Here is an 8,655-nt window from a genome sequence, read left to right on the forward strand (position 1 = left end):
TAAATGGGGCTTAATGGGCTATCTAGTAGGAATGCAGAAGTCTCTGTTACTGAGAGGATTTGAATTATGCAGGCCTGGCCTGAGAGGGTTTAGGAGTTGTGAAGACTGCTTTTTGTGGTATTTTTGGTGAAGAATGTACGTTTTGCCATTGTTCAGAAGAGTCAGCCTGAGGCTAAGGAGAAAAAATACTCAGATTAATTGCACTGACAAAAGAAGACTAGAATTATGCATCATAGACTTAGTTCTCTGTTAAGTCTTGGTGAATAGCATTTTAATGAAGAAAAAAGAAGGAGAAAAGAAAAAATACAAAAAGATGGTTTAATACTAAAGGGACACCAGGAAGTGAAATGGAGCTGAATCATGAGTTCAAGAATATTAAATTGAATTAAGGAGTAATGACCTTGGGGGCAAAATTCAAACCAGCTATAGCCCCTATAACTTAGTACAAACTTTAATCCCAGGATACGGGAATACAGTTCTCTAAACCAAGGAAAATCTACAGAGTAAGATTCAGAAAAGCCAAACTTAGGGCTGTGAAGGAGTTAGAAAAGAGGAAGAAGGAAATGTAATAGAACAAGGGGACCATGTTCCAGCTCCTGCAAGTAAGCAGAACTCAGCAGCCTCAGCCATGTCTCTGGCTTATATTCAAGAGGAGGAGACTACTGGGGACAGTTGATGCTGGTTAGCTGGAGCTAAGGAAGAAACCATCATCACTGAGGGTGAAATCTTCTGGGAGAGCTGTGTTCTAGAGATGTCAATGTTGCATTTTGTGCTGTGGCTGGACTTGGTAATGTGTAAGAGTCACCCATGGTACTGGATTTAAGGCATGATTGGGTCAGAAAGAACAGCTGGTGCTTTACACTGTGAGAGGCTATGGAAGGCCATTGGTGAAGGTGCACCCAGAAGAAATAAGTTTCATAGATATGAGAAACAAAGCTGTAAGAACAAGGTTCTGGAATATAGAAACAAGGTTTTGGTGGTCAGAGTGACCAGGATTAGTTGAGTCCAGCCAAGACAAACAAAACTGTTCTTGGAAAAAGATCCCCTACCCCTCCCTGTGGATATTCAGGATATATCTTACTATTCTAAAACGTTATAGTAAGGACATACTGGGCCAAGGCAAGACCCAATCCAGCTTGGCAAACTCAACCCCTGTTTCATCTCTGTGTCTGATGGCCAACTCCTTTCAGATATTCAAAATACTTCTTTCCCTTGGACTGATTCCACTACCTATTAGTAACTTTCTTTGAAAGACACCCCAGGCCTCTGCCATCTTTAACAATTTTGGGGCTCCAAAACAAATTCAACTTTATAGCTTCTTGTTCCAGTATCTTGAACCCACAAATGATCTTATGGGCTTTTTCCAGGGGTATGGTCACTTCTTCAGCTCTGCTCTCTGTAGCACTCTGTAGGCCCAGGTTGATTCCACTTTATTTCTGCTGCTATTCTTAATGGTCATCCATAGTACTGGCATTTCAATAACATGGGATGTTCTGCTAAATCTATCCTTCACCAAATGCCCCCTCAGAGGCTCCCTTTATGGTGTCAAACCTCAACTTCTTTGTATGACCTCAGATGGTTTTTATATGCATGGCCCAGGGAATTTCAATATTAAGAATTTTGGCTTTTTAGTAGGTGTCACTGTGGGGTTGGACTTAAATAACCTCAACCTAGCTGCCTAGAAGTCATTATTATGCTAGCATCCTGCAGATGAAGATATAGAACCTCAGCTTTGCCTGTGTGCCATGCCTGCCTGGATGCTGCCATGTTCCCACCTTGATGATAATGTACTGAACCTCTAAACCCGAAGCCAGTCCCAATTAAGTGTGGTCCTTTATAAGACTTTCATCAGTCTTGGTGTCTTTTCACAGTAGTAAAACCTAAGACAGAAGTGTTCCAGTACTGGGCTGTCAACTGCAAACCAGGGGATTACTGAATAATTGATGCTAGTTAGCTGGAGCTAAGAAATTAGCAGCCAGGGCTGGAACATAAGAACTCCCCAATCCCCATTGTTCAATTATTTTTATCACCAGTTTTCATTTTTTCCAATGTTTTTCTTCACTGCCTAAGCTTGGCTGTCTCTGGAACTTTTCTCTGTAGATCAAGCTGACTTTCAGCTTAGAGATCTGCATGTATCTGTCTCTTGAGGTTAAAGGCATTTACAACCTTGCATAGGCCTAAACTTTTCATGACCACTATGACTCAAGATCCAGATCAAAAGCATGTGTTTTCCATTCTTAACATTTCAAACACAGGTATATCCTCCATTTATGGATTGTAGTTCATTCCAGATATAGTCATGTTGACAACTGGGAATAGCAATCATAGTGGGGTATACACTCCCACACCACTCACTAATAAATAAAATAGCCCTATAGATTTGCCTATAGAGCCAATCATTTTCTTGTTTTGATTCCCCTCTTCCCAGATAACTCTAGATTCAAATAAATTGACAAAAAACACTAGCCAACACAAACACTTATCAAAGTCAAAAGGCAGAAATAGTTCAAATGTATATTAATGGATAAATGGTAATTAAAATTTATCATTTTACCATAAATATTATATCATTTTTATAAAATTATATCATTAATAGTATTCCATTATATTATTTAGCTGTGAAATTAAATGAATACTAGTAATAAGGTACATAAAATATGGCAATTTTGTCATGTGATATAAAAAATTACATATTGTACAATTAAATTTATAGAAACTGTCCATTCTATGAAAATCCACAGAGAACAGAAAGAAGGTGGTCGTTTTCAGGACATAGAGGAAGAAACAATGGGGAACAATGACATTCTTGTAGGCCTTCTATTAGAGAATAGGAAATATTCTGAAATGGTAATGGGTGTACAGCATTATTGAGATATTTGCAATTGCTGAATTGTTTAAAATTTAAATCAGGACTGTATGACAGTGTAAAAGAAATAAATTCCTTTTGCACCCACATAAAATAGTTTTGTTTTTAATGTTATCTTTAAAGTTCAAGTTCTGAAACCAGTAAGTTACATGTTGGCACAGTGATATAGGCAGGTGTGAAACATTTGGGTAACTATTTTTTGTCTTTGCCCTAACTTATCTATTGGGGTCCTAGTGTGCTTAGTCTGAGAGTTGGTTGCAAGAATCCACACATGTATTGGTCAGACTCTGGCAGAGCTTATCCGGGACAGCTATACAGACTCCTATCAGCAAGCCCTTCTTGGCATCAACAATATGGCTTGCCTTTTGGTGTCTGCAGATCGAATGGATAAATAGGTAGGGAAGTCTCTCAGTGACCTTTTAGGTTATTTTTGTACCACCATTTAACATAATGCTAATTGTTCTTACAGATAAGTCCCAATACCTCATTGCCTTGGCAACTGAGGTTAATTTTATGTTTGTTTGTTTGTTTTATTTTGCTCCTTTAGAATTTAAAGTGAATATATATATACATATATATTATATATATATAAAGGAACATTTCAGTCTTTTGATGTGTAGAATATGAGTGGGTCACAAATTAAGACTCCATAACAGGAATCACACGTTTTTGTGTAGCTTAGATTTTAAAGCACACCACAGCTCCTCCCACATATCTGCAGAAATGAAGATTTAGAACTCCTACACTTTTTGCCATTTAATGATATGAAAGAAAATGAAAGGATTTTTCTACTCTACTGAACACTTTTCATATTGTTAAGGTAATAAATAGGTCTTATACATTTGAACCACAGGAATGAATTCCCACTCAAATAAATAAGTATATAACTCTCTAATATGTTCACATAGTGTCAGAATTTACCCCTGCAAAACCAAGTTATATTTGTATATGCATTTTATTTTACAATTATTTTTATTTTCTATTTTTGAAGGAGTCTAAACATTCCAGAAACTTAAATGGCATTCTGCAAAACCATTATTATAATTTTTTTAAAATAATGCAATCCAGTTAGCCTTGATCCAAGGGGTTCAAGTTTATCTTCTGATAGTCATCATTTTGATAAGGCTTCCTTTTAGTGGCCACTTTGGAATATTATTCTGTATATAAGTTGATATGATATGTGTATATGAGTGCATATATTGATATACCAATTTGTATGTTTATCTTCTTAGAGAATGTGATTTAAATTTGTATATATGTATTTGATGGACTATTGGCTATTTTACAAAAAGAAAATTTGTTGGAATACATCAGAAGAATTGGCACCTTTAGTTTTCCTGCAAAGGGAATTATGTATCAATAAACCAGAGTATGATTCACAAAATGAAATTGCAATCTGACCATTGAAAAATTCTAAACGAGTGAGCAAACAGCCAAATTAGTTTGTGGATATCATATAAATTCTCCTACTCAATATTCTATTCCAATTTGAGATAACCAAATAACAAACAAGAATTCAACGGTTCAGAAAAATTTGGCACTGTTATGAATTCAGGGTTTTAGAGAAGATAATTACCTCTCCAGAAATGCAAAAAGATTCCGCCCACACCCGGATCCCGGCCCATAAGCAGCTCTCTGCCCAGAACCGTGGGAGAGATACCTTACCGCCTGGTCAGGTGGGCACTCCTGAGGCTGCAGAGCAGAAGAGACCACCAACACTGCCCACCCCTGCCCACATCCCTGGCCCAAGAGGTAACTGTATAAGGCCTCTGGGCTCCCGTGGGAGAGGGCCCAGGTGAGGCAGGAGCCCTGCCTGAGACACCGCCGGAACCTGAAGGAAACAGACCGGATAAACAGTTCTCTGCACCCAAATCCCGTGGGAGGGAGAGCTAAACCTTCAGAGAGGCAGACACGCCTGCGAAACCAGAAGAGACTGCTCTCTACACACATTGCTGATTCCAGAGGAAAACACCGGAGGCCATCTGGAACCCTGGTGCACGGAGGCTCCCGGAAGAGGCAGCGCAGATCTTCCTGGTTGCTGCCACCGCAGAGAGCCCGTGGGCAGCACCCCGCGAGCGAACTTGAGCCTCGGGACCACAGGTAAGACCAACTTTGCTGCTGCAAGTGACCTGCCTGGTGAACTCAAGGCACAGGCCCAGAGGAACAGCTGAAGACCTGTAGAGAGGAAAAACTACACGCCCGAAAGCAGAACACTCTGTCCCCATAACTGGCTGAAAGAAAACAGGAAAACAGGTCTACAGCACTCCTGACACACAGGCTTATAGGACAGTCTAGCCACTGTCAAAAATAGCAGAACAAAGTAACACTAGGGATAATCTGATGGCGAGAGGCAAGCGCAGGAACACAAGCAACAGAAACCAAGACTACATGGCATCATCGGAGCCCAATTCTCCCACCAAAACAAGCATGGAATATCCAAACACACCAGAAAAGCAAGATCTAGTTTCAAAATCATATTTGATCATGATGCTGGAGGACTTCAAGAAAGACGTGAAGAACTCCCTTAGAGAAACACAGAAAAACATTAATAAACAAGTAGAAGCCTACAGAGAGGAATCGTAAAAATCACTGAAAGAATTCCAGGAAAACACAATCAAACAGTTGAAGGAATTAAAAATGGAAATAGAAGCAATCAAGAAAGAACACATGGAAATAACCCTGGATATAGAAAACCAAAAGAAGAGACAAGGAGATGTAGATACAAGCTTCACCAACAGAATACAAGAGATGGAAGAGAGAATCTCAGGAGCAGAAGATTCCATAGAAATCATTGACTCAACTGTCAAAGATAATGTAAAGCGGAAAAAGCTACTGGTCCAAAACATACAGGAAATCCAGGACTCAATGAGAAGATCAAACCTAAGGATAATAGGTATAGAAGAGAGTGAAGACTCCCAGCTCAAAGGACCAGTAAATATCTTCAACAAAATCATAGAAGAAAACTTCCTAACCTAAAAAGAGATGCCCATAGGCATACAAGAAGCCTACAGAACTCCAAATAGATTGGACCAGAAAAGAAACACCTCCCGTCACATAATAGTCAAAACACCAAACGCACAAAATAAAGAAAGAATATTAAAAGCAGTAAGGAAAAAAGGTCAAGTAACATATAAAGGCAGACCTATCAGAATCACACCAGACTTCTGCCAGAAACTATGAAGGCCAGAAGATCCTGGACTGATGTCATACAGACCCTAAGAGAACACAAATGCCAGCCCAGGCTACTGTATCCTGCAAAACTCTCAATTAACATAGATGGAGAAACCAAGATATTCCATGACAAAACCAAATTTACACAATATCTTTCTACAAATCCAGCACTACAAAGGATAATAAATGGTAAAGCCCAACATAAGGAGGCAAGCTATACCCAAGAAGAGGCAAGAAACTAATCGTCTTGGCAACAAAACAAAAGAAGAAAAAGCACACAAACACAACCTCACATCCAAATATGAATATAACAGGAAGCAATAATCACTATTCCATAATATCTCTCAACATCAATGGCCTCAACTCCCCAATAAAAAGACATAGATTAACAAACTGGATACGAAGCGAGGACCCTGCATTCTGCTGCCTACAGGAAACACACCTCAGAGACAAAGACAGACACTACCTCAGAGTGAAAGGCTGGGAAACAACTTTCCAAGCAAATGGTCTGAAGAAGCAAGCTGGAGTAGCCATTCTAATATCAAATAAAATCAATTTCCAACTAAAAGTCATCAAAAAAGATAAGGAAGGACACTTTATATTCATCAAAGGAAAAATCCACCAAGATGAACTCTCAGTCCTAAATATCTATGCCCCAAATACAAGGGCACCTACATACGTAAAAGAAACCTTACTAAAGCTCAAAACACATTGCACCTCACACAATAATAGTAGGAGATTTCAACACCCCCTCTCATCAATGGACAGATCATGGAAACAGAAATTAAACAGAGACGATTGAACAGACTAAGAGAAGTCATGAGCCAAATGGACTTAACGGATATTTATAGAACGTTCTACCCTAAAGCAAAAGGATATACCTTCTTCTCAGCTCCTCATGGTACTTTCTCCAAAATTGACCATATAATTGGACAAAAAACAGGCCTCAACAGATACAGAAAGATAGAAATAATCCCATGCGTGCTATCGGACCACCACGGCCTAAAGCTGGTCTTCAATAACAATAAGGGAAGAATGCCCACATATACGTGGAAACTGAACAATGCTCTACTCAATGATAACCTGGTCAAGGAAGAAATAAAGAAAGAAATTAAAAACTTTTTAGAATTTAATGAAAATGAAGGTACAACATACCCAAACTTATGGGACACAATGAAAGCTGTGCTAAGAGGAAAACTCATAGCGCTGAGTGCCTGCAGAAAGAAACAGGAAAGAGCATATGTCAGCAGCTTGACAGCACACCTAAAAGCTCTAGAACAAAAAGAAGCAAATACACCCAGGAGGAGTAGAAGGCAGGAAATAATCAAACTCAGAGCTGAAATCAACCAAGTAGAAACAAAAAGGACCATAGAAAGAATCAACAGAACCAAAAGTTGGTTCTTTGAGAAAATCAACAAGATAGATAAACCCCTAGCCAGACTAACGAGAGGACACAGAGAGTGTGTCCAAATTAACAAAATCAGAAATGAAAAGGGAGACATAACTACAGATTCAGAGGAAATTCAAAAAATCATCAGATCTTACTATAAAAGCCTATATTCAACAAAACTTGAAAATCTACAGGAAATGGACAATTTCCTAGACAGATACCAGGTACCGAAGTTAAATCAGGAACAGATAAACCAGTTAAACAACCCCATAACTCCTAAGGAAATAGAAGCAGTCATTAAAGGTCTCCCAACCAAAAAGAGCCCAGGTCCAGACCGGTTTAGTGCAGAATTCTATCAGACCTTCATAGAAGACCTCATACCAATATTATCCAAACTATTCCACAAAATTGAAACAGATGGAGCACTACCGAACTCCTTCTATGAAGCCACAATTACTCTTATACCTAAACCACACAAAGACCCAACAAAGAAAGAGAACTTCAGACCAATTTCCCTTATGAACATTGACGCAAAAATACTCAACAAAATTCTGGCAAACCGAATCCAAGAGCACATCAAAACAATCATCCACCATGATCAAGTAGGCTTCATCCCAGGCATGCAGGGATGGTTTAATATAATGGAAAACCATCAACGTGATCCATTATATAAACAAACTGAAAGAACAAAACCACATGATCATTTCATTAGATGCTGAGAAAGCATTTGACAAAATTCAACACCCCTTCATGATAAAAGTCCTGGAAAGAATAGGAAATACAAGGCCCATACCTAAACATAGTAAAAGCCATATACAGCAAACCAGTTGCTAACATTAAACTAAATGGAGAGAAACTTGAAGCAATCCCACTAAAATCAGGGACTAGACAAAGGCTGCCCACTCTCTCCCTACTTATTCAATATAGTTCTTGAAGTTCTAGCCAGAGCAATCAGACAACAAAAAGGAGATCAAGGGATACAGATCGGAAAAGAAGAAGTCAAAATATCACTATTTGCAGATGATATGATAGTATATTTAAGTGATGCCAAAAGTTCCACCAGAGAACTACTAAAGCTGATAAACAACTTCAGCAAAGTGGCTGGGTATAAAATTAACTCAAATAAATCAGTAGCCTTCCTCTACACAAAAGAGAAACAAGCCGAGAAAGAAATTAGGGAAACGACACCCTTCATAATAGACCCAAATAATATAAAATACCTCGGTGT

Source organism: Rattus rattus, chromosome X (assembly GCF_011064425.1).
Source record: "Rattus rattus isolate New Zealand chromosome X, Rrattus_CSIRO_v1, whole genome shotgun sequence".
In the NCBI taxonomy this organism is placed as follows: domain Eukaryota; kingdom Metazoa; phylum Chordata; class Mammalia; order Rodentia; family Muridae; genus Rattus; species Rattus rattus.